This window comes from Rhinoderma darwinii, unplaced genomic scaffold, assembly GCF_050947455.1.
Source record: "Rhinoderma darwinii isolate aRhiDar2 unplaced genomic scaffold, aRhiDar2.hap1 Scaffold_66, whole genome shotgun sequence".
NCBI classification, from domain to species: Eukaryota; Metazoa; Chordata; class Amphibia; order Anura; family Rhinodermatidae; genus Rhinoderma; species Rhinoderma darwinii.
Window position 1 is genome coordinate 1,580,386 of NW_027464216.1, and position 25,220 is coordinate 1,605,605.

At 43.5% G+C, this 25,220-nt stretch overlaps 1 long non-coding RNA gene across 2 annotated transcripts; it reads left to right on the plus strand.

Moving 5' to 3' along the window:
- On the plus strand, positions 1-24,847 carry LOC142728042 (uncharacterized). Of its 2 annotated transcripts, XR_012877442.1 has the most exons (5): positions 1-61; positions 11,827-11,873; positions 17,407-17,552; positions 24,002-24,138; positions 24,782-24,847. It is a non-coding gene; the product is annotated as an uncharacterized LOC142728042 (long non-coding RNA). The 2 variants fall into 2 exon arrangements; XR_012877443.1 differs by lacking the exons at positions 1-61; positions 11,827-11,873; positions 17,407-17,552 and adding an exon at positions 19,748-19,960.
- The last annotated feature ends 373 nt before the right edge of the window (positions 24,848-25,220 follow it).

The window sequence follows — 25,220 nt, forward strand, 5'->3', positions numbered from 1 at the left end:
GAGGAAGCTCCGTCACAGCCCGTCCTGCAAGAAACCTGTGATCCTGTCAGCAAGAAGAGATGTAAGTGTCTATGTGTGTGTATGTGTCTCTGTGTTCGTGTGTGTATATGTTCCAGTATGTGTGTGTATATATGTCTCTATGTTAGTGTGTATATATGTTTGCCTCTATGTGTGGGTATAGTTATCAGAGTGTGATATCTGTGGTGTTACATAGGACTGCAGGTGACATCTACTACATTATCTGCACAGTGTATATATGGGTATGTATGTGAATGTGTGTTTGTGTATATGTTCCTGTGTGTGTGTCTGTGTGTATATATTCCAGAATGTGTGTATATATATATATATATATATATATATATATATATATATATATATATATATTTGCCTGTTTGTCTAAATATGTCCCTCCTATGTATGTGCAGTATATATGTTCCTGTATGTGTCTATATATGTGGTTAATTTTTGGTTTGTGGTGGGCGGCAATAGAGAATCCCGCACAGGGCGCCATCCAACCTAAGGCCGGCCCTGACGGTGTTTATATATAAGTGAGCGCAAATATGGCAGCTAAGAGCTTTTATAATGTGACATCTAGTCATGAAATCCATGAAATATGGACAGAACCGGAGGAAAGTCTCTCAGCTTATGTGAAGCAGTAAATGACTCTACAACTTGTAATGTTTATACAAGGACCTTCCCAAGAAACGTTCCTCATCCTCTGTTGTAATATTATACAATGAGCGGACCTGACGTTCTATCTGGTAATGATTGTTACTTCACGGTCCAGTCACTAGTACAGCTGTAAGGAAGGCGAGGACTACAGGCAGGAGAAGAACACAGAGACATAAGACACTAAGGGGGGGGCATTTATCAACTCTTCTACGCCAGGCGTAGAAAAGTCGCGAAAGGGATTAAAAGTCGCATTTTTGATGCAAATTGCAATTTTTGCCCTTTTTTTGCGCCACTTTCCACACTTTTGTAGAAATGGGGCGTGGTCATGGGGAAAGGGGCGTGGCCACTGAGCCAACAAATTTATTATGATTCTCCCAGAAAAGTGGCATAAATTATAGTGGAAATCTACGCCAGCTCCTCGCTAACGTATATTTCACTCCATGGGGCATAGCAAGGTAGAGGCCCGCGCTGGACCTCGCAGATCTGGCACAGGTTAGAATTTTCTGTAAAAGCAGAATGAGCCATTACAGAAGAGAGAAAGCAGAATACATTGGGACCCTAAAGAGGTCAGGAGCTTTAAATTGTTTGGGGTTTCCGGAAAAAATCATCTTCTGTGCGTGAATATAACCTTAAAGAACCAGTTCCTGTTGTTCAACCCCTTAACTGCTTCCCGCAAAATGTTGTGTCAGATATGTCATAGTGCGAGGGGTGATGTATGGAGCGCTCACGTGCTGTGCGTGCACCATACGCTGCGGCTGTCAGCTGTGTATTACAGATGACACCCGGGACTAACGGGCAGAAACAATGATCGCGCTGATTTCTGGCTGTTTAATCCCTCAAATGCTGTGGTCAGTCACGACGGCAGCATCTGAGGTGTTAAAAAGAGGGGGCGGCCCCCTCTGACAGCTCGTCACCCCCACCTGCAATGAGATCGCTGGGTCACTATGGTTGTCATGGCAGCCCAGGGCCTAATGAAGGCCCCCAAGACTGCCTTCACTCTGCCTCTCCTAAACCCTGCATGTGGCAGGGCTTAAAGTGTAGCTAAATGTTTAAGAAACTTCTGACATGTCATAGTGACATGTCAGAGGTTTTGATTGGTGGGGGTCCGAGCACTGAGACTCCCACTAATCGCTAGAATGAAGCAGCTGAAGTTCTCGTGTGAGCGCTCAGCCGCTTCGTGTTTGTTCGGCTTTTTCCTGAAACCAGTGTATCGGAGAACGTCTAAGAGCCCGTACCGAGCGCTTCAGCTCCGTACTTTTAGCGATAGGTGGGGTCTCGGTGCTTGGACCTCCACCAATCAAAACTTCTGACATGTTACTATGACATGTCAGAAGTTTGTTAACCCCTTAGTGACCACTAATACACCTTTTTACGTCGGTCACTAATGGGCTTTAGGCTAGGCTGACGCCTTTTCACGTCAGCCTAGTCTAAGTCTTGCACGGGTCTCCCGTGCAGGCAGGAGCCGGGGCTCTGCTGTCTGATGACAGCTGGGCTCCTGCTCCAACGCCCGCGATCGAAGTTTACTTCGATCGCGGCCGTTTAACCCGTTAAATGCCGCCGTCAATAGCGACCGCGGCATTTAACTTTGTTTACAGAGGGAGTGCGCTCCCTCTGTCACCCATCGGCGGCCCGCGAATGAAATCGCGGGTCTCCGATGGGGTGTCATGGCAGCCGGGAGCTTGATAAAAGCCCCCAGGTCTGCCCTGGACATATTCCTGTTAGGACGCGCCGGAGGCACGTCCTAACAGATTGCCTGTCAGATTTACACTGACAGGCAATAATGCTCTGGTATACGAAGTATACCAGAGCATTATAGCAGCGATCGGAACATCGCACAGTAAAGTCCCCTAGTGGGACTAATAAAATCAGTCATCAAAGTGAAATAAATATTATTTCAGTAAAATATTATTACAGTAAAAAAAATAAATCCATTTTTTTCCATAAAAAGTGGTTTTATTTAGTAAAAGTGTAAAAAAAAAAAAAAGTACACATATGTGGTATCGCCGCGACCTTAATGACTCCATTAATAAAGTTAATATGTAATTTAAACCGCAAAGTGAACACCGTAAAAAAAAAACGCAAAAAACCATGGCGAAATTGCAATTTTTTTCCATTGCCCCCCAAAAAAGTCATAATAAAAATGAATCAATAAGTCCCATGTACCCCAAAACAGTACCAATCAAAACTACATCTTGTCCCGCAGAAAACAAGCCCAAAAAATCACTACATTGATGGAAAAATAAAAAAATTACGGCTCTTGGAAAGAGACGATGCAAAAGCAAATAATTTTAGTTCAAAAGTGTTTTTATTGTGCAAAAGTCGTAAAACATAAAAAAACTTCCTACATATGTGGTATCGCCGTAATCGTACCGACCCATAGAATAAAGGTAACATGTTATTTACGTCGCATAGTGAACGGCGTCAATTTAAAAACGCATAGAACAATGGCGGAATTTCAGTTTTTTTTTTATAATCCCCCCCAAAAAAGGTTAATAAAAGTTAATATAAAAATTATATGTACCCAAAAATGGTGCCATTAAAAAGTACAACTAATCCCGCAAAAAACAAGTCCTCATACAGCTATGTAGACGAAAAAATAAAAACGTTATAGCTCTTTGAATGCGACTATGGAAAAACGAATAAAATAGCTTGGTCATTAGGGCCTAAAATGGGCTGGTCACTAAGGGGTTAAACGTTTAGCTGCACTTTAACAGAAGCCTGTGGAAATGACAATATACTGCAATACATTAGTATTGCAGCGTATTGTACCAGCGATCCAACAATCGCTGGTTCATGTCCCCTAGCAAAAAAAAGGGAAATATAGTTTTTAGTAAGGAAAAAAGAACAAATTAAAAGGTTAAAAAAAAAACACCTTTTCCCAGTTTTCCTCTAAAGTAATGTAAAAAATAAAAAAAAGTTAACAAAATTGGTATAGCTGTTTCTGAACTATTCAAATATAGCGTTATTTAACGTGCATGGTGAACCCAAAAATATTTAAAACCCCAAAATTGCTGTTTTTTGGTCAACTTAGCTCTTAAAAAAAAATGTAATAAAAAGTGATCAAAAAATTGCATGTACCAAAAAATGGTACCTATAAAAACTAGAGCTCGTCCCACAAAAAATACGCATCACACCGCTCAATCGATGAAAAAATAAAAACCGTATGGCTCTTAGAATGTGGCTACACCAATAAAAATTTTTTACCAAAAAGTTTTTTTTCTTTGAAAGTAGTGTAATTTAAGAAAACCTATATAAATTGGTATCTCCGCTCTCGTATTGAGCCACAGCATGTAGTTCCGTTTTCATTTTTACCGCACGGTGAAATCTGTAAGAACGAAACCCAAAAAGCCATGAAGGGATCGCAGTTTTTTCCAACTTCAGCACGCAAATAATTTTTTTTCAGTTTACCAGTGCATTGTATGGTACTTTAGATGCTACTAATAGAAACTACGACGCCTCCCGTAAAAAATAAGCCCTCAAAGTCTATTAAAATGGCTTCGGCCTGAAGAGGTTATACAAGCCATTTTTCATTTGTCACTCACCTTCCTAGAGTCATAACTTTTTTATTTTTACCTCTATGGAGTGGTGTGTGAAGGATTATTTTTTTGCGAGAGGAGTTGTAGTTTTTTGGGCACCATTTAAAGTACCATGTAATGGTTGAATTTGAGAAAACTGAGCTTCCTCCATGTTTTTTTGGGTTTAGTTTTTACTGTACACACTTACCTTCTCTTAAGGTAAAAGTAGATTTAACATCTACTTTTACCATAAAGAGGCTCTGTCACCAGATTTTGCAGCCCCTATCTGCTATTGCAGCAGATCGGCGCTGCAATGTAGATAAGAGTAACGTTTTTATTTTTTTTAAAAACAAGCATTTTTGGCCAAGTTATGACCATTTTTGTATTTATGCAAATGAGGCTTTCTAAAGTCCAACTGGGCGTGTTTAAAGTAAAAGTACAACTGGGCGTGTATTATGTGCGTACATCGGGGCGTGTATTATGTGCGTACATCGGGGCGTGTATTATGTGCGTACATCGGGGCGTGTATTATGTGCGTACATCGGGGCGTGTATTATGTGTGTACATCGGGGCGTGTATTATGTGCGTTACATCGGGGCGTGTATTGTGTGTGTTACATCTGGGCGTTTTTACTACTTTTACTAGCTGGGCGTTCTGACGAGAAGTATCATCCACTTCTCTTCACAACACCCAGCTTCTGGCAGTGCAGACACAGCGTGTTCTCGAGAGATCACGCTGTGTCGTCACTCACTTCCTGCCCCAGGTCCTGCATCGTGTCGGACGAGCGAGGACACATCGGCACCAGAGGCTACAGTTGATTCTGCAGCAGCATCGGCGTTTGCAGGTAAGTCGATGTAGCTACTTACCTGCAAACGCTGATGCTGCTGCAGAATCAACTGTAGCCTCTGGTGCCGATGTGGCCGACACGATGCAGGACCTGGGGCAGGAAGTGAGTGACGTCACAGCGTGATCTCTCGAGGACACGCTGTGTGTCTGCACTGCCAGAAGCTGGGTGGTAACGAAGAGAAGTGGATGATGCTGATTCGTCAGCATCATACACTCCCATTCCCAACGCCCAGCTAGTAAAAGTAGTAAACACGCCCCGATGTAACACACATAATACACGCCCAGTTGTACTTTTACTGTAAACACGCCCAGTTGGACTTTAGAAAGCCTCATTTGCATAAATACAAAAATGGTCATAACTTGGCCAAAAATGCTCGTTTTTTAAAAATAAAAACGTTACTCTTATCTACATTGCAGCGCCGATCTGCTGCAATAGCAGATAGGGGCTGCAAAATCTGGTGACAGAGCCTCTTTAAAGGGGTTGTCCGAGATACCAAAATTTTTTCAAAAACTGTGTCATACATTACCCCTTATACAGACAACCTAAATAAAGCATTATTTTAAAAAAAATTCTACTTAGCACATTTCTGCTTTGAGTTTAGCACGGCTTGTTTACATGCAGTTCAGCTCTGGTTTGTTGATCTTTCCCGTGCACGCTCATTGCAGGCTGCAATGAGCGTGCACGTACCTTCCAAGAGTTCACGTGAGCTGTCCCTGCTCCTCCCGCTGACCTCCTTCACTGGACTTGTCTTCTTGCTGACATTCTTGAAGGATGGTGACCGTTCTCCCCCCATTATGTTTTCACATTTATGTTTTCTTTCTCTTTTCAGGTCTATAAACCTCTTCGTGTCTCCCTCACCCTCGTCCACCCTCACCCTCGCCCACCCTCACCCTCGTCCACCCTCTTCTATCTCATGTCTCTCTCCACTAAGGCCATGGTCACACAGAGTTTTTTTGCAGGAGGAATATCTGCCTCAAAATTCCGTCTTGAAGTTTGCGGCAGATTTACCTCTCCCTGCACGTTGATTTTTGCGTCATTTTTCCTGGAGTTTTTTGTGCGCTGTTTGCGGCTTTGTTTGCGTTTTTGTTTGCCGCTTTGTTCGGGGCGTTTTTCGCTTAGTTTATCTTGGCGTTTTTTGCTTTTTTGTTTGCGTCTTTTTTTGCGATATTTTTTGCTGTGTTTTCCGTTGCGTTTATCGTAGCCTTTTTCACGTCGTTTATCGTTTCTTTTTTTGTGTCGTTGTTTGCGGCTATTTTTGCTGCTTTTTTCGTTGCGTCTTTCGTGGCGTTTTCCCAGTTGTTTTTCGCGGCGTTCTTTGCCTCTTTGTTTGCGGTCTTTTTCACAGCGTTTTCCGTGGCGTTTATCGTAGCCTTTTTTGCGTCGTTTTTCGCGTCTTTTTTTTGCGTCGTTGTTTGCGTTTTTTTTTTCTGGGTTTTTCGTTGCGTCTTTCGTGGCGTTTTCCCTGTCGTTTTTTGTGGCGTTCTTTGCCTCTTTGTTTGCGGCTTTTTTCGCGGCTTTATTTGCGATGTTTTTCGCTGCGTTTATCGTAGCCTTTTTGGCGTTGTTTTTTGCGTCTGTTTTTTGTGGCGTTTTTCGCCCGCGGCAATTGAGCGCCGCGGGCATAAAACAACGCGAAATACGCTTTCTCTGCCTCCCATTGAAGTCAATGGGAGGTCAGAGGCGTAAACGCCCGAAGATAGAGCATGTCGCTTCTTTTTCCCGCAAGGCAGTTTTACTGCTCGCGGGAAAAAGACGCCGACGCCTCCCATTGAAATCAATGGTACGCATTTTCGGGCCGTTTTTGATGAGTTTTGCAACGCTGTTTCCGCTTAAAAAAAACTCGTCAAAATACTCTGTGTGAACTTAGCCTAATGCTGCCTCCGTTATTGTACTTCATGTACCATTCCTCCTCCTGCACTTTGTGTTGTGAGGAGGAGTCATTTTATTACATAGATGACACACTACCCCTCCCCCACCTGTACCTAGCGCTATTGTAACTTATCGGAGTAGTGGAATCCCACTATGGTCGGGGATTCCGCTCCTGCACGCTTTGCTTGGACATAGACCTACGCAGAGACATGAAGCAATCCGTTGTGGACCGGAATCATAGTGGCGCTGTCTACCTAAGGGCGGATTTACACGAACGCCATATACGTCCGTGCAACCCGCGTGTTTTTCACACGTGTGGCACGGGCCTATGCAAGTCTATGGAGCAGTGCAGACTGTCATTGATTTTTGCGCAGCGTGATTCCGCTGCGTATAACTCACGACATGTTCTATATTCCGGCGTTTTGCGCGAATCACGCACCCTTTGAAGTCAATGGGTGCGTGAAAACCACGCATTGCCGCACGGAAGCACCTCCGTGCGAACTGGCTGTTTTGCACAACAGCTGTCAAAAGGATGAATGTAAACAGAAAAGCACCACGTGGTTTTCTGTTTACAAACATCCAAATGGCGTGTCATAATGATGGCGGCTGCGCAAAAACCACGCATATGACGCTGCCTCACGGAGCAGGTAAGTGGCTTTTGCGCAGGCAAAATGCCACGTGTTTTGCCTGTGCAAAAACGCCACGTTCGTCTGAATCAGGCCTTCTACACATTTTTAGGCAAGTTAGTTCAGACATTGATGGGAACTCCGCTGCGGACGATAGGCAGCGGTGCAGAAATTTCAGGCCGCAGCATGCACTGTCTGTTGCGGAGAAGTGGAATGGCACAAAGTATTTCAGCCTTTGCAATGCAAAAACCGAAATCAGTGGCAGGTCCGCTGTGTTTTCTGCAACGTCTGAATTACCTGTCAAAACTGCAAATATTGGTGCAGATTCGTTGCGTACTTTCCCCTAAATCTGCAACAACATTTGAAGCATAAAAACTCTGCCACGTCTGAACGTGCCCTAATAATAACAGCCAGCGCTGTGGCCACCACAGTATTAGCGATGGGCAGCTACTGGATGTTACCCAGGTATGCTATTCCCAGTTTCCCTGGTGGCGGAGGGTACCAGGGTCATAGTGATGGTTAGTGTTCGTCCAGCCCCGTCTTATGCCTCATGCACACTTGCGTGTAAGATTGACGCCCGTGAGAAACGCGTATGAATGGGGTCAGTTTGTGTGCGTTCTGCATCAGTGTGCTTAGCAAGTGGCATGCGTTATTCACGCACTCAGAAAGGCCATTTTTTTGTTACAACAAATTGCAGCATAAATCACGCAGCAAACACGCTTGTTTGGTTCATGGTTTTCACGCATGCGTCTACTTTAATGTGAGTGTAGGTGCATGATAACGCACCAATAGAGGACATGCAGTATGTTTCACGCAGCGGACTCTCGCTGCGTGAAAACGGCCCCATTGAAATAAATGGGTCGCGTGTGCTATGCGTGGTTTCGACGATCAGCACACGGACGAGATTCACCCTGGTGTGAATGGGGCCTTAGGCACGATTTACACAAGTGTGAATCAAGTCTGTGTGCTGTCTATTGGTGCGTTATCATGCACCTACACTCACATTGAAGTCAATGCATGCGTGAAAACCACGCACCGCACACGTGTTTGGTGCGTGATTTACACAGCAATTTGTTGTAAAAAAGAAGAAAAAAATGGGCTGGCTTTGTGAGTGCGTGAAAAACACATGACAATCGAAAAGCACACTGATGCATAAGGGCGGATTTACACGAGCGTGTGCGTTTTGCGCACACAAATACGGTGGCGTTTTGCGTGCGCAAAATGCACTTGACCGCTCCGTGTCATGTTCATACGGATGCGCGGCTGCGGTTTTTGCGCAGCCGTCATCATTATGACACTCCGTTTGGATGTTTGTAGCACGTGGTGCTTTTCTGTTTACATTCATTATTTTACTGCTGTTGCGCGAATTACGCGCGTCACACGGAAGTGCTTCCATGGGATGCGCCTGATTTTCACGCACCTATTGACTTCAATGGGTGCGTGATACTCGAAAAACGCAGAAATATAGAACATCTCGCGAGTTTTACGCAGCGGACTCACGCTGCGTAAAATTCACGGACTGTCTGCACTGCCCCATAGACTTGCATAGGTCCGTGCCACAAGCGTGAAAAGCACGCGGGTTGCACGGACGTATAGCACGTTCGTGTTAATCCGCCCTAACGCAAACACACGGATGGGATTGACGCAAGTTTTTCACGCGCGGAAAATACACACGCTAGTGTGCATGAAGCCTTACTAATGGACGCTGTTAGACAGTGGCCATTAATAATGCACTAGTAATACATTTTTAAATAAATGAGAAGGACATAGAAAAAATATTGTAATAAAATAACACGCACAACACTGGTTAATGATTTTATTAAAAATAAAAAAGGTGTCATTGAAGTCGTCCTTGAACTTGATGTAGTACCAAGGACCCAACCTGTAAAAAACACCTAATAACTAAGAAAAACAAAAAGAGGGATGCTTAGATACACTGCTCATGTGTGATACTGTTAGACCATGTATCTAAGCCTACCACAAGGTAGCCTTAGTAACATTACCCAAGCAGACAGTGTCACACATGGGCCATGTATCTAAGAATACCACATGTTAGGCTTAGATACAGGGCCCCAAAACACTAATCTTAGGGTATGTTCACACGGCAGCGTCCGTAACGGCCGAAATTAAGGGGCTGTTTTCAGGAGAAAACAGCCCCGTCATTTCAGCCGTAACGGCATGTGCAGGCGCTTGAACGCCGCGTCCATTACGGACGTAACTGTAGCTGGTTTTCCATGTAGTCCATGGAAAACGGCTCCATTTACGTCTGAAGAAGTGACATGACACTTCTTTGGCGCGGGCGTCTATTTACGCGCCGTCTTTTGACAGCGACGCGTAAATATACGCCTCGTGTGAACAGACAAACGTCAGCCCATTGCTTTCAATGGGCAGATGTTTGCCAACGCTTTCAAGCCGTAATTTCGGACGTAATTCGGGGGTTAATACGCCCGAATTACGTCCGTAAATAGGCCGTGTGAACATACCCTTATACAGGAATAAAAAGAATGTCATCTGGGGTCCTGTATCTAAGCCTACATTGTTTTAGGCTTAGATACAGGCTCCATGTGTGACACTGTTTGTTAGACCCTGTATCTAAGCCTAAAAATGTAGGCTTAGATACAGGACCCCAGAAGATCTTATCCAGTTCAGGACCGGGCTATTTTGCGCCTTCAGGACCAGACACCGTTTAGCCCTTTTTAGCACGTGTTAGTTAAATGGCTATAACATTTTTATTTGTTGGGATAACGACGTTATTTTTGCGACATTTTTTCCGTAGACAATGGAGGTTTATTTTTTTATCGCTTTTATACCCACCTTTTTGCCATTTTAGAATTTTCATTCATAAAGTTTGAAAATAATAGTAAAAAAATAAGCTTTTTTAAGTTTCAGCTATTTTTTTTTTGGTAATAACATAGTTTTACCCTAAAATAGACCTTTTTTTTGTGATCGTCATTGTCTACCGTAAATTTTAATATATTATATGTCTATATTAGGGTAATTGGGTCAGCGCTAGCGTTACAACAATGATTGGCGGGGGGAACGGTATTTTTTTGGGGTGGGTATTTTATGTATATTTATTATTTAATTTTTTTTGTACTTTACTATTTTTTTATTATTATGGTCTGTCCCTCAAAGGTCAAAAAAGACCTATGGGGAACTTTATATATTTTTTTTCTTTCTTTTACACCATCTTTTCCACTGTAACTGGAGTTGCACAGCAGCCCCAGTTACAGGGGAAATCAGCCCTCTCATAGTGACGATTGTCACTAACTGGGCTGTGCTGGGTCTAGTAAGACCCAGCAGCAGTCTGTCACTAACGGCACCCGGCGATCATGTGACCAGTCACATGATCACCGGGAGGAATAGAGACAGCGCCGCTGCTGCTGCTGTCTCTATTCCTACACACACACTAACAATGCCCCCTGTAGATAGTGCCAGTGACAATGCCCCCTGTAGATAGCGCCAGTCACAATGCCCTCTGTAAATAATGACCGTCACAATAACCTCTGTGGATAGCACCAGTCACAATACCCTCTGTAAATAGTGCCAGTCACACTGCCCCCTGTAGATATTGCCCAGTGTAAATAGAGTGCCCTGTAGATATTGCCCCAATGCTGCCCACAGAAAAAAAAGCCAGTGCAATAGTAATCGGTTGTATCTGCATCCTAAGGACACGGATACAATTGGGTAAGAAGTCCTGTTTCACCCCGGTTCTCTGAACCAGCTGTAATTTTAACAACCAGTTAGGGAAAACCGGGGCGAACTGGTCCCCCTTCAGCCTCGGGGCCTGGGCAAGTGCCCACATTGCCATCATTGTAATCCGCTCCTGCATATATGGCTCTGACACTTCTCGGCATCCACTATGTATGAGCGGCGCTGAAATGATGACGAGATGGAGGGGAGAAGAAGAGCGGTGAGGTGAGTATGTGTTTTATGTTATGGGAGACGTGGGAGGGATGCTATGGTGCATGGTGTGGTCATTGCTGCACAATTTTACCGCACGGCCCAGCAGAAAAATGCAACACATTTATTAAAATGCTTTTGCCTCTTAATAAATGTGTCGCACTTTACGTTCAATTTTTTTTCTATTAAGACTGGTGTATAAAACACCAGTGTTAATAAATTGCCCCCTTTATGATTAGTATCAGCGACTGGTAAGTATCCGGATAGATTGTAGTTGTAGATCACACGCTGCAGTAACATCTTATTTCATGGATTTCTTACAGACATCGGCGTTAGATAGAAATCGATAGCATTTACCAGGAATGTATTCTCACACCTCCTTCTTCTTTTTCAGGTGTCTATTTCCAAGTTCAGAGAATCAAGATGGTGAATGCTCCACAGGTCGGTTCACACGGAAACCGCAACGGAATCAGTGCCAAAAAAATGCCCCAAATCACTTTCCTGGAGCGGTTTCCGCCTCTGACCCCTCATTGAAATCAATGGGTGGCAGAAAAAAACGCGGAACTGATTAATTTTGATTAATTTATAGGACTTTGTGGCTGGCGTTGGAGCCGTTTAGGTATTGTGATTGTCATGGGGCAGTTGGGTAAAGGTATGTTTTTAGTCTTGTGTGAGGCTGATAAAGTGTAACTAAACTTTTAACATATCAAAGTGACATAGCAGAAGTTTTGATCAGTGGGGGTCTCAGCACTGAGACCACCACCGACTGCTACAGCGAAGCGGCAGAAGCGCTTGGGTGAGTGCTGTGCCGCATGGTTTCTGATTGGCTTTCCACGGAAAACTGAGTGAGCGTTGTACGGACTAAATGGAAACTCTCAGTCTGTACACCGTTTGCTCAACTTTCCGAGGGAAGACGATCAGAAACAATGCAGTACATCGCTCACCCTGCCGCTTCTGCTGCTTCATTTTAGCAATAAGTGGGGGTCTCAGTGCTAGGACTCCCACCGATCAAAACTTCTGACATGTCACTATGTTTAGTAACAATTTAAGACCCCATGCACATGACTGTAAAAAAACAGAACCGCCTGTTTCTATTGGCCTCAGAAACCTTTCCGTATCGCTACGGATAGCTGTCTGTGCCGTAGAACCGTGCCATGAATTATGGAGCATGTCCTACTTTTCGTTTTTTATGGGCCGTGCTCCCATACTTTGTATGAGAGCACGGCCCGAAACTGCGGCCCACGGCCATTGGCAGCTGGCCGTGCCCACAATCACAGGCCGTGATTATGGGCACAGCCGTGTGAATGGGGCCAAAATGTTGATAAAATTCCTATAGAAAGTATTATGACTAAGTAAAGTAGCTGTGATAGAAATAATTCATACAGTTCTGGTAATAAAGTGATTTTGAGTTGGATTTCCCCGGTCAGATGCGGTTTGGTTGCTGTTTGCAGGAGAGTTTTCTTCTGGAGTTCTTGGAGGATATTCTTGAGGACATTTGGACGTTCTAACAGTCAGTTGTCTACCTCTGGCCATAGAGTAGTGTTTCATCTCTTACAGACGAGTGTGCAGCTTAATAGGTTTTTTCCATCTTAGACATTTATGGCATGTCCACAGGACGCGGGTCCAGCTCTGATGTATGCCATAAATGTCTAAGATGGGAAGAACTCCTATAAAATGCTCCATTTGTGGCAGGGTAAGGAAGGACACTCTACTTGCCGTCAGATCCACCAAATTAAAGGTAGCGATGAATGGGGTGATAAATGTTGCAGCCAGACGCCCCTTACATCCCGGCTAGTAACAAGATATCATCATTATTTGAGGTGTTCCTGATGTAGAAATCCCTATGTGTAATGACAATGACGTTATCGAGCCCAGTATATTTTGTTTGTCAGTATGTTACACAATCTTTCTGGTTATCAGCTGTGTCCATGAAAGTCTCCCCTGAAATAAGGCTCATTTTTGTAGGGTTTGTGTGGGCAGGGTTTTAATATTTTTCCTGTGAATGGCGCAGTTTAGTTGACACGTCTCCTTTTCTTTTCCTCTCTAGTAATTTGGCCAGAAGTCACAAGTCAGTGTCCGGCTATTTTCACTACTAGTGATATCACTTTGTGTCATAACTTGGCGCATGTGAGGTCTCTATTGAATGTGTAATATTTTTCCTGATGATGATATCAGATATTTGGTGTGCTCTCTAGGCCACACTTAGGCCCATGTTATAAATGAGATGTAAATGTTCCACTGAATAGATTGTAGAATGGTTTTCTGTTATACAGATGTGAAGGAGAGCGCTATTTCTTCTAGACATCTGATCTTTGGTGTGATTGGTGAATAATTTAGGGGCTGTGGTCAGAGACAATTCCATGATACTTGTGGCTTCTAGTCAGTGTGGGGTGGTCGGTGCGACCTCTTGGATAGGAAGACTTGAGGTGGGATCTCTAGTTTGGCTCCGCAGAATGTACCCCAGAACGGATTTAATTGCCCCTTAAAAATGATTTGAGCTTTATCAGAAACCAGGCACACTAACATCTCTTTACTGATCCAGTACATCTATAGCATATACCAGGAACGTATTATAGCACCTCTTTCTTTTCTAGATGTCTATAAGTGAAGAGAAGCAAAATATAGAATCCTCCAGTCAGCGGCAATGGAGGAATCAGAGGACTGGTAATTAATATTATTATTAATTACTGATAATTATCAGGCTGGTTTCTAGCTCTGGATTACTCAGAGGTGTAATTCCCAAGTGACGGCTAAGATTTGAACAGCGAAGCTACTGCAGTCCTAGTACTTGTAGCAGACACTGAAATAGTAAATTAGAATCACTCGGAAACAACCGCCGATTCCCGGGTGCATACCGTCTTCTACAGCAATGTGACTGCGCATGAGCAGTAGCGCACGCTGAAATACAGGTTTAGAATAAGCACTTGGGAACAGTCGCCGGTTCCCGGGTACATACAGTCTTCTACAGCCATGTGACTGCGCATGAGCAGTAGCGCACGCTGAAATACAGGTTTAGAATAAGCACTTGGGAACAGTCGCCGGTTCCCGGGTACATACAGTCTTCTACAGTGATGTGACTGCGCATGTGCAGTAGCGCACGCTGAAATACAGATTTAGAATAAGCACTTGGGAACAGTCGCCGTTTCCCGGGTACATACAGTCTTCTACAGCGATGTGACTGCGCATGAGCAGTAGCGCACGCTGAAATACAGGTTTAGAATAAGCACTTAGGAACAGTCGCCGGTTCCCGGGTACATACAGTCTTCTACAGCGATGTGACTGCGCATGAGCAGTAGCTCATGCTGAAATACAGGTTTAGAATAAGCACTTAGGAACAGTCGCCAGTTCCCGGGTACATACTGTCCTCTACAGTGATGTGACTACGCATGAGCAGTAGCACATGCTGAAATACAGGTTTAGAATAAGCACTTAGGAACAGTCGCCAGTTCCCGGGTACATACCGTCCTCTACAGCGATGTGACTGCGCATGAGCAGTAGCGCACGTTGAAATACAGGTTTAGAATAAGCACTTGGGAAGAGTCGCCGGTTCCCGGGTACATACAGTCTTCTACAGCGATGTGACTGCGCATGAGCAATAGCGCACGCTGAAATACAGGTTTAGAATAAGCACTTGGGAACAGTCGCCGGTTCCCGGGTACATACCGTCCTCTACAGCGATGTGACTGTGCATGAGCAGTAGCGCATGCTGAAATACAGGTTTAGAATAAGCACTTGGGAACAGTCGCCAGTTCCCGGGTACATACCGTCCTCTACAGCGATGTGACTGCGCATGAGCAGTAGCACATGCTGAAATACAGGTTTAGAATAAGCACTTGGGAACAGTCGCCGGTTCCCGGGTACATACAGTCTTGCTGAAATGCAAGTTTAGTAGAAGCACTCGAGAACAGTTGCCAGTTCCCGAGTGCAGGCGGGGACTTGGGCAGCGCTACTGTTGCACATGCGCAGTTGCAGCTACAGGCTGGTAGTCACACCAAGCACTCGGGAATAATTGGATGTTCCGGAGTGCAAACGAAATAAAGCGTGTTCATGATAACATTGAAAGCGACCACAAGGCCATACTATGGTCGGGAATTGTCTTTTCCCGACCATAGCCAGAGGAATGGGTTATGGTCGGATCCAAGGGCAACCAGTAACACAACAAAACTTCTGCAACAAAGGCGTTGAGTACATAATGGCATGGCTTTATAAGCATTCACACATGGCAGACCTGGGAGCCTTGTTTAGGCCCCCGGTTGCCATGGCACCTATCAGAAACCTGCGATTGCGCTGATGGTGACAGAAGAAGCCCCGCCATCTGTTTACCCACGTAGATGCCCCACTATTGACCACAGCAACTGGGGGGTAACGTGCCGGGATCTACGCTATTTCCCGCACCATCCAAGTACTGTACATTTATGGTACTTTGTGCTAACTGCATGGCACTGTATATGTATGTCACCCAGTGGTTAAATTACAGAAAGCTGACATCAGTACCGTGAATTTCTAGGTTTATAGGATTTGCGTCTGTAAGTAAATAAACCGTATGCAACCCCAATGGCAGCCTCTATCTGTGGTGCACGGTTGGGTAAACGTTCTTTTGGCACTTGCCCCCTCCCCACCTAGTGCTGCACATGGAATAATACAAGACGTTTTTGGGCATGTGCAGTAGCCTGGGGCTGCTCTGCTTGTATGTACCAAGATGATGAAGCAAGCGGGCCTGGGACATTTCACCCATCTGCCCTTAACAACAACCCACCCCCAAATCTGGAACTTCTACAGAGCAGAGAGTAAGCCAGAGGGCATGAATAGCAGAAACAGTGAGGAAAATCCTGACCTAGAATGGATCCAATTGTAGCAAACTATCAGCTGCGAGAAATATCAGGCATGTTCCAGGATATAAACAAGAATATTCCCATTCACTGACCCCAAACAGATATCTTAAAAATGCTGAGGAAGTTGCCGAACTTTTCATTATACGAAATTTAAGCATCTAGTTACATGAAACCGGAAAATCCCTATTATATTGCCATTTTATAGAGATCAGTGGTAAAATAGTGGCCACTCGGGGGCACAAATATGGATAACCAGGCCTGTACCTCTAGTTGTGCCTGTGACAATGCATCACCCCCAACTTATTCTTAAGGACCATGAAGTGTTTGAGCTTCTACATGGACCTAACAAGCGATCTGCTGGAGTCCCTTATCTACACATATTCAGGGCGGAGGTGCCTTGCTGGGGGCTCCACTACATAAATATCCTGCAGACTGTCCGGAAACAAAATGTACTTCTCAGTCGTATGTATATATGTATGGAGCATGTCCTCACTGTATATACTGTACTCCCTCCTTACTGTCCTCATATATACTGTATATAATGTACTGTTCAGTTATATGTATATATGTATGGAGCATGTCCTCACTGTATATACTGTACTCCCTCCTTACTGTTCTCATATATATTGTATATAATGTACTGTTCAGTTATATGTGTATATATAGGATGTGTCCCCACTGTATATACTGTACTCCCTCTTTACTGTCCTCATATATACTGTATATAATGTACTGTTCAGTTATATGTATATATGGGACGTGTCCTCACTGTATATACTGTACTCCCTCCTTACTGTCCTCATATATATTGTATATAATGTACTGTTCAGTTATATGTATATATAGGATGTGTCCTCACTGTATATACTGTACTCCCTCTTTACTGTCCTCATATATACTGTATATAAAGTACTGTTCAGTTATATGTATATATAGGACGTGTCCTCACTGTATATACTGTACTCCCTCTTTACTGTCCTCATATATACTGTATATAATGTACTCTTCAGTTATATGTATATATGGGACAGGGTCCGCTCTCTAATCAGGATTTTTAAGGTGCTATGGATAAAACATTATCCCCTACTATACCTTTTCCTGTAATATTATAATAAATATTGGATTTCTCTCTTTCTAAACAGACTCCGCTCCCACTGGACAACATGCAGGGCTCCCATGTTACGTCATCGCCATAGAAACTGTTCGGTTTCCAACCATCGTAGAACGGACAACTAACCGGCAACTGAAAGCTCCTCCCAATGTATTAATGTCACTTCTGTATGGACAGGTAAGATTTGTCTATCCCCTTCAATGGGTTTTCCCATGAAGGACATTTATGACATCTCCACAGGATATGTCATAAATGTCAGATAGATGGGAGTCCCACCTCTGTGACCGGCGCCTATCTCCAGAACGAGGCCCCCTAAACAGTGGCGGATTAAGTAGGCCATAGGCCCTGGGCTGTTACCCAAACATGGGGCCCCCCTACTCCTCCGCCGCCCTGCCACTACCTTTTTGTGCAAGCATTAACAGATGGATGTTACGATTCCCCTTGTCAAAGGGCTGCGTCCCTACATACTGACAGTATCACACTGTGCAGGGACACATCCTCCTGACAAGGGGAATGGTAACACGCAATTGTCTATCAGTCCTGGACTGCACAAAGATATTTTGTGAAAGACAAGGATTTCCTATAAAAAACATGTCAGGAGAGGAGACAGATTCTCTATAAATCTAGTGACTCACAGAAGGTAAAGTAAAGCACCACACACACAGACCCCGTAGAAAGCGCCACACACAGCCCCTGTCGATAGCGCCACACACACAGCCCCTGTCGATAGCGCCACACACACAGCCCCTGTAGATAGCTTCACACACATCCTCCCTCCCCTTGTATATAGTGCCACACAGCCCCCTCTCCCCTTGTATATAGTGCCACATATCCCCCCTCCCCTTGTATGTAGTGCTACACAGCAATCACTGCCCTGTATATTGCCACATATATTGCCTCCAAAACAAAACATTGTACTTACCTTGCCCCGTTCCCGCGACGGACGGTGCGCTGCACTGTCTCCAGGCAGAACGCATGCTCATATCAGCGTGATGCAGTTACGTCATCACGGCGGCCTGCCCAGGGAGTCTTCCCAGCACCTTATAGGCTGCAGTCCTAACTTGGCCTGAAGCCTATATCATTAATTCATATCTGCGTCCTGAGGATGCAGATACAAGTGAATGTGGCTGTCGCTAGCATCGGGGCCCCCTCCAGTTCTAGGCGCCAATGGGCTTGAGGGGGCCCGTGCAGCCCAGCCAATAAATGTTATGGGCTTGGCAGCCATGGGCCCCCTGGGAGCCTTCGTCGGCTGCCCGAGCCTTCCTAACGATGATCCGCCGCTGCCCCCAAACCGAGTTATAGCTTTTTGTGCTCATGCTGCTTCCTGGTCACTTCTTGATGACATGGTCGGAAGTTACAGAAACAGCGGTGAGTGCCTCGAATTTCTACCTTCTATACATATATATATATATATATATATATATATATATATATATATATATATATATATATATATATATATATTGATGTGCTCAGGACTTCACCCTAGGATCCCCCCTTACTAGTAATGAAGGCCGTGCACCTGCATTTGGGATTTCAGATCCTCGCTGTCTTTTTGGATTATTTATCAGTTTGTTTTCTGTGTTTTTACAGATCGTGCCAGAAAACCAACTATGGATTTTAGAGCCAGAGAACAGTCATGGCTGGTTAAAGATGACTCCACAGCCACTGGTGTTGGCAGTCAGAGAAAAATTAGGGAGCCACTGAACTCCTTCAAAAGCCTTGTAAATAAAAGAATGAAAGTTTGGTGGAACCGAGCATTCCTAGCAAATTATCTCCAACGGAACCTCATACCGAGGGGGTTACGCATACAAGTTTTCCCATCATTTCCAACTGAAGATGTGAATTTTCCATCTAAATGGGAGGAGAACTGCAGTGCGTGTTCAATTAAAGTGATGGAGCTTCTTATTGGACCCAATAACACCTCATTAGAAAACAGGGATAACGAGCTGGAAAAGATCCAGCAAAAATTAAAAGCAGAGATGTCCAAAGAGGACTTAGAAAGATTTAAAACACAATTGGATCACAATGCGTCGTGTGGGAAAAATAAATGGAGAGCAGAAAAACAAAGAAATGGATATGTGATAATAATGATTTTCAACAGAAGAAAATATATTGATGGAATGGGAGACAAAATGGTGAATCACTGAGTCTTTCCTCTTCTATGTGATCTTTGTCATCACAGAGCGGTCACCATGATATGACATTATGTAGTAGCGTGAGGTCTACACGTGACTTACCAAGATACAAAAAAAAACGGAACTAAAATCAGTCGTCCAACAGTAGGAGAAAAATGAATAAGGGATTGGAACAAAATCCAAGACATCACAAGAAGGTTATTAACATTTCTATGCATGAATTATCTATAGGTGACATCACACTGTTGGACAAAGTCTTGACCTTTTCTCCCGCCTCCTGTTTTGATCTTTTCTCAGCAGTAAAAGATCTGCAATTTTTTGCACAATCTTTGATCTTTAAGAAATGGTATTTTAAAGAGGAAGGCGATTTATTTGTGACAGTTGAGGAACGAGAAACATTGCGAATATTTGAGAAACTCTTTCACCAAGAAGGGGGAATATCAGAAGGTAAGATTCATATCTGTATTAGAACCAAATCTAAAAAATCCCCCCGTTGTCTATTTGCCCCGCAGTAGATCTTTTTGTCAAATTAGTCCCTGAAGATTAGCAAAACATTCCAAGGAAAATTAAGAATGACAATCTGTCGAGTTCAGAGAGAGAGAGAGAGAGAGAGAGAGAGAGCTTGGAGAGGATTAAATCATGGCATGATGTGGTAGTAAAACCTGCCGATAAAGGCAGAAATTTGGTATTTTGGCCACGCCAGATGTATATTTATGAAGCAAATCGCCAATTGAAAAAACTCCACTTTTTAAATAATGATATCACGGAGGCGGAGGTTGCTTTAGCTAAGCTACACAATAATAAAACGCCGGGTCCTGACGGCCTATCGGCTGAATACTTCAAACTTTTGCCAGATATTGTACCGACATTGACGAGGACCTTACAAGCCATATTTAGTGGGGAGATTGACCTGCCTAACTTTCATCCGTCCAGGACCATATTGCTTCCCAAACCTGACAGGGATCCAACCCTCCTTTCCTCATATTGTCCGATTTCCCTTTTAAACCAAGACTATAAGCTCCTAACAAAGATTTTGGCCGACCGCCTCCAAACCATGTTTGGACTGATCATTGCCCCAACCCAACTGGGTTTCTTAAGGAATAGACATTCCACTAAAGGTATCCGTCAGGCTGTAGCAGCCACGGTGTCTGCACTAGACCCCTCCTCCCCAGTGACCATGCTGCTGGGACTTGACGCGGAAAAGGCGTTTGACTCTTTATCATGGCCATTTCTCACAGGGGTGTTGCAGTCCCGGGCCTTCGGGGACCGCTTTCTAACATTCCTTTCACGCTCACAGGCCTGCTTTACCACATCCCTTACCATCAATGGGCTTAACTCACCTCCTATCTCAATTTTCAGGGGTACGCGTCAGGGATGCCCTCTCTCACCGTTACTGTTTAATTTGTCCCTAGATCCACTTCTCCGTCATCTCCAGTCCCTAGCATGTTTTCAAGGCATACAAATTGGAGATTCTCAAATTAAACTATCGGCATTTGCAGATTATATTTTGTTCTTCATATCTAACCCTGCCTCTACTTTACAACCAATCCTCCAGGATATCCCAATTTATGGTGTCCTGTCAGGTTTCAAGATCAATCTACAAAAATCAGAAGCCCTAATTGTTAATGGTCCCTCCAGGCCACTCTGGTCTTCGAAGCATGCATTTAAATGGAACTCTGATTACATTCCCTATTTAGGGGTACGCATAACGAGACAACCATCAAATTTATATCAACGAAACCTTAATCCCATTATTGCATATTTGGAATCCCAACTCATAGATTGGAGGCACTTTACTCTATCACTTTTAGGTAGGGCTAATCTATTAAAAATGGTTGTCTTCCCTAAATTGTTATACTTACTACAATCCTTGCCTATATACTTGAGACCAGTTGACGTTAGGCGGCTGAATACTCTCTTTCGAGGCTACATTTGGAACCAAAAGAGACCAAGAGTGAGCCTATGCATATTGCAGCAACATCATGAAAATGGAGGGATTAATTTTCCACAGATTCACTTATACAATATGGCAGCTCAACTACGAGTGATTGGAGATTGGATAACTGGTAGCTCCTGCTTTTCTGATTCTACATTGGACCAACAATTTTCAAAACCCATTTCCTTAACATGCCTCTTACACACTCCCTACTCGGCTCTATCACCTGATGAACGGGCTAACCCCCTAGTCATGTCCTCCTGGAAACATGGACCAAGGTCAGACAACACTTAGGTTTAAACCCTAGATTTTTCCTACTTCTTCCTTGGGTCCATAACTTTGACTTCCAAAATGCCAACCCCCATGTGTTTTTTTGTGGATGGGTTGGGGGGGAGGGGTTGACATGTATTAATCAGATAACTAACATGCTCACTCGTCGTCCATACTCATTTAATGAACTACGTATACAATATGATTTTTTGGGCCAACACCCATTTTATTACATGCAGGCCTGTAGCTATGCTCACAAGGTCATTAGACACTTACAAGATCAAATGGCCTATTTGTACATTCAGGGACAAACCAATTGAAGAGCTGATGACCAGAAACAATTGGTTTAAATGAAAACCAAGTAATGAACTTGGTGTATTGACCTATGAAATCATAAGTCTATCCTATAGAGAGAGGTCAATTAACACACAGTATATTAGAAACTTGAAACAACTTTATTGCACATAAATACACAGAATATATCCATAAAAGTTAGAACCATGCAATGCAAAACGTGTCCTGCAGGTTGAAGCAAACTATGGGGAGACATGATGACATAATATAAAAACCAGGGAAATATGATATATGTATAATAAATATGTTCACCTGAAATGATTGTATATAAATGCGATAATACAAGCTAAGGCCAAAATGTATGGCCATGTATCAGCTTACCCATGTGTGGTTGCTCCTGCTACCTGCAGAGACACCGAACCCGACGCGCGTTTCGGCAGGGTCGGGTTCGGTGTCTCTGCAGGTAGCAGGAGCAACCACACATGGGTAAGCTGATACATGGCCATACATTTTGGCCATAGCTTGTATTATCGCATTTATATACAATCATTCCAGGTAGCTATATGGTAATACTATCATTTCAGGTGAACATATTTATTATACATATATCATATTTCCCTGGTTTTTATATTATGTCATCATGTCTCCCCATAGTTTGCTTCAACCTGCAGGACACGTTTTGCATTGCATGGTTCTAACTTTTATGGATATATTCTGTGTATTTATGTGCAATAAAGTTGTTTCATGTTTCTAATATACTGTGTGTTTATTGACCTCTCTCTATAGGATAGACTTACAAGATCAAGACTGGGATGACTTCTTCTGTCACTTAACTCCATTTCATCAATGCCGAAAAAGACTAATCACTACCTATTATAACGTTTTAAGACAGCCATTGGACTACACTAAATCGAGATCAGGCGTATCTTACTGGGTTGACCACTTAGATCAAACAACTCATGATGATGTCCTATCATCTGTAACTATGGCTGCCAAATACCTCCCATCAGCCATGTACTGGGAGATGTCTTTTACAATAGCCCATAGGGCTGACGTGTCCGCTTATAGGGGCTTTCTCATGGGTAACTCCTCTGACCATTCGTGTTTAAAGTGTGGAGCACCGCAATTACATTGTCTCTGGTTATACCCAACTATTGTTGACTTTTGGCGAAAGATACAATATTTTGTGTCGAACACCCTGTCCATACCATGCCCCTCAACCCAAAAGTGGGGTCTCTTTGGGATACTGCCACCTTACATGCTCTTTATCCCGAAACATCACAAACAACTGTTATACTATGTCTCTGCGGCTGCTAGGAAGGCCATTCTCCAGGTTTGGATAAATAATACACCCCCCACACATCGTATTTCCCTAGAAAATATATCTTATTTTCCGAATGGATTGGGTGGAAACCTCCCATCGAAAAGAGCACAAAACTGAAGCCTTTTTTAAGTTGTGGGAGAACTTTATACCTCTCTTACCACTTCATATAAAACAAAAACTGATTGCATGCTTTGGCTCCACAACTTGGTATCTGGAGCATCAGCTGTCTGGCGTGACACCAATCATGATCTCATTCCTTAAATATCTGTATTGAATCGCGGTAACGATGGGGATACACGTGTCCATCCTCTTCCCCCTCCCCCTCTATACTTCCCTTCCCCCTTCCTTATGGTTTATTTAGTGTGTTTCATCTCCTATGAATATTGACACTTTTTCAATTTGTCTTTGGGCTAAAATCTCTAATTCTGTCCTCGCTCCAACTAGGATCATTTGAAGTAATTTATACAAATTGTAGATTATATAATATGCAAAATAATGATATAAGTGTTCAGAGATGCTATTGCCATGGGACATATTGTTGAATTGTTGTTCGCTTGTTTATGTTTGGAAAAATAAAAAATACATCAATTAAAAAAAAAAACTAAATAAAAAAAAACTCCACTTGTTGTAGAAGGTTAACATACAATTCTTTATTATCCTTTAGAGCAAAGATGATCCACATTCTACAAGATGGTATGGATGCCGGAGTCCTCTCCAAGTCCCTAATGGAGGCACTGATTGTGACTGAGCCAACAATACAGACGCCTTTTCTACTACCCAAAATTCATAAGGACCCTCCAGGTAGGCCAATTATATTGTGTACCGGGGGGTTAACTCAGAAGGTGTGCAAATGGGTCGACCACCATTTAAAACCATTAGTGGAATGTCTACCTTCGTATCTGTGCGACTCTGCAGATTTGTTGTTGAAAATTGAAGAGATTCATTTAGATGACAGACATATTTTGGTAACTTGTGACATTGAGTCACTATATATCGGCATCCAGCATACGGATGGGTTGCATGCAGTGGCCACCTTTTTGCATATGAGCAATATAGGAAAGACTTTTCAGAGTTGTTGCTCACCCTATCGGATATTGTTCTCAAACACAATTTTTATCACGTTCAATGGGTCCTTCTACCTGCAACTCCAGGGCACGGCAATGGGGGCAGCCTGTGCACCCTCATACGCCAACCTGTTCCTGGGGCTGTGGGAGAGGGACCTATTCCTGCCAGATCATGAGATATCAATGAACCAGCTCCTTTTCTGGGCCCGTTCATTGATGACATCTTCATGATCTGGCAGGGGACTTCGGATGAATTAATGGAATTCATCAGTGTATTTAACTATAATACACGTAACATTAAATTAACATGCAAGTGGAATCATGTTGAGATAGATTTTTTGGACATACTAACTAAAAGGAACCATAATGGTTGTCTCCAGACAGATTTGCATCGTAAAGAGACATCAACAAACTCATTTCTTCATGCCACGTCTTCACATCCCCACCACACCATCGAAGCTATACCAACTGGACGATTACTGCGTGTTAAGAAAATTTGTTCAACTCATGAAGATTTGAAATTCCGCACGACTGAGTTAAGAAAGAGACTTGCTCAACAGGGTTGCAGCCGCCGCAATGTTAATAAAGCCCATTGACGACCACGTGCACAGCTCCCCCTCGTGCACAGCTATTACAAACTGTAACTAAAAATAAGGAATTTCTCCTAAGGTAAGATTTACGAACACGTATCATTTGGTCAGAAATGAGGGACACCTCAAACACATTTTGGCCGATGCTCCTCAATGATCCAATTCTACAGAAAGTACTACCAAATTATCTTGCTGTTGCACCATGTAGAGCGCGTTCTTTACGTGACGC